We start from the raw sequence: 2,625 nt of genomic DNA, 5'->3' as shown, positions 1-2,625 counted from the left end.
AGAGAGAGAGAGAGAGAGAGAGAGAGAGAGAGAGAGAGGGAGAGAGAGAGAGAGAGAGACAGAGAGAGAGAGACAGAGGGAGAGAGAGAGAGAGAGACAGAGGGAGAGAGAGAGAGAGAGAAACAGAGAGAGAGAGACAGAGGGAGAGAGAGAGACAGAGAGAGAGAGAGACAGAGAGAGAGACAGAGACAGAGAGAGACAGAGAGAGAGACAGACAGAGAGAGAGACAGAGACAGAGAGAGACAGAGAGAGAGACAGACAGAGACAGAGACAGAGAGACAGAGAGAGAGACAGACAGAGACAGAGAGACAGAGAGAGAGACAGACAGAGACAGAGACAGAGAGAGAGAGACAGAGAGAGAGACAGACAGAGACAGAGACAGAGAGAGAGACAGAGAGAGAGAGACAGACAGATGGCAGCAGACCTTTGTCTCTCTGTCTCTGGACACACACTGATGTGTTAGCATCAGCTCCAGCAGCTGCTTCACCATCACACACACTCTCTCACCCACACACACACACACACACTCTCTCACCCACACACACTCTCTCTCACCCACACACACACACACACCCACACACACACACACTCACCACACACACACACACCCACACACACACACACACACACACACACACACTACAACTGCTTTTAACAGGCATCTTTCTTCAGGGTTTCACTTCCTCTGCCTGATTAATGATATTCAGCATTTAACACTCGCTGTAGGTCGCCACGGAAACAAGCCAATTTTCACACTGACAGCTTTTTTGTTGTTTTATTTTTTTACAGGTCTCTTGGACTGTGTCTCCTCGGTTACTGCTCGTTACTATGAGGACTGACAGAGCGCCACACATCCCACACATCAGTGAGACACACTGTTCCTTCATCACCGTGAACACACGCGGATTAATACGCCGCTGAAAATAGTCCCCGGCTAATGCACTGTTTCCTCCTGCTTGATGAAAAGTACAGTGAGCAGCTGTTTGAGGAAACTAGGCCGATATACTCGGAGCTGAGAGCCACGTTATTATTATCAGATAAAACAGAACAACTCCGATTATTTTATCATCAAGTAGAATCAGAAAATAAAACCCAGCAGACAGAGGTGCTTTCACTCGTCAATACTGACTGAAACCTAAAGGATGTATTTAAAACTTATTTCTGGCAGAGCAGTTTGTTTAAATGATCCTCTTCCTGCGGCAGATCTGAGACTGAGCTGCAGCTCTGAACCACAGACACAAGAAGAAAACAACCAACAACAACTGACGCTTTAGAAATCCTAATCAACTTTAACTCATTTTATTACTTGATTACATTTTTGGCTTCCAACCATTTTGAAAACAAGATAACTGAGATAAAACTATTTTTGTGCCTCATTCTTTTTCACAGCAAATTTCCTCCCCATACAATCAGCAGGTTGTGGAAAAACACTAATAATAAATAACAAATATTTTTATATTATATATTTAATTGTAATATTAAGATATTAGATATTTATTTTATCTATTCATCTTTTTAATTAATTTCTTTATTTGTTTTTCTGTTGATTTGTATTTAAAGTTTAAGAAAGTGGACTGTTAAAGTGCATGTTGTTTCCAAAGTCACTGAGTAATCATGTTAAATGACTGATTGTGATCGTGATCAATGATTCAGCTCTACTTCCCAACTGAAACGTATGATAATTATTTAAAGTAGGTTTTATTGTGTGGTGGTGTGTGTTGCCTGGAGCTCAGGGAAGCTGCTGGTGACGTTTCAAAGTGAAACTAATAAGTTGTTGTGTGTTTGTGGCTGAAAGGTTTGGAGGCTACGGTCTGGTCACAGCGAGCGGTGTAGAAACCAACCGGACGACGGGTCTATATGCTGCATGTCTACGTATGGCCTGTAAACACATGCCTTCGAATGTGGTCATGCGTGTGCAGGAGGCGCACGCACACATATGCTCTTTTTTCTTGTTTGTTCATATTTAGTCATTAATATTAATACGTATTATCATAATGATTTTGGTTCTGTAATTATTTCTCTGCTGCTTGTGGCTGGAGCTGAGAGCCGATACACACCTGATATATAACCACACCACATTTTGCATGTTTGGTCTCCACAGTAATATTCAAATTTGTGGTGTCACTTCCTGTTTTTTTTAATATGCAGTAAATAACTGATCAAAAGAAAAAAGAGTCTTCAACAGTCGGACTGACGGAGGAGAGTCTCTCCCTCCATCGACTCCGTTACATGTCTCCGCCCCCAGGTACATCTCCCACCTACTGACCAGGTGTGTCCAGCCCAGAGTATTGATCTGCTGATGGCGGCCTGCTGGTCACAGCTTGTGAGTGGGGGTGACCAGGTGTTCACTATCAGACCCCCCCACTCTGGAATCAGATGCTTCGACTTCCTTTAAATCACCTCTTTGTCTCGGCCCGTCTGCACCGTTTATTTACATCGTTTCATCCCTTATTCTTGTTCTTCCATCTTCTTTTTCTTTTCTCTTCCTGCTGATGTGAGATGTTTTTTTATTCATGCTGTTCTTCTCTTTTTATTAAGTTCAGGTTCTTTGGATTTTATCTTGTTTTACTTTTTCTTGTGAAGCACTTTGTAACTTTGTTAAGAAACATGGTGTATAAATAAAGT

The 2,625-nt window shown here is 42.3% G+C and overlaps 1 protein-coding gene across 2 annotated transcripts in view; it reads right to left on the bottom strand.

The window, feature by feature from the left end:
* LOC111658490 (serine/threonine-protein phosphatase 2B catalytic subunit beta isoform-like) overlaps positions 1 to 2,625 on the bottom strand; it is a 14,248-nt gene that overhangs the window by 10,499 nt on the left and 1,124 nt on the right. The window lies entirely within an intron of this gene.

Source organism: Seriola lalandi, unplaced genomic scaffold, assembly GCF_002814215.2.
Source record: "Seriola lalandi dorsalis isolate HSWRI2012SDOR001 ecotype SW California unplaced genomic scaffold, Sedor1 jcf7180002054444, whole genome shotgun sequence".
Lineage (NCBI taxonomy): Eukaryota > Metazoa > Chordata > Actinopteri > Carangiformes > Carangidae > Seriola > Seriola lalandi.
This window is presented reverse-complemented; position numbering and strand designations above follow the sequence as displayed.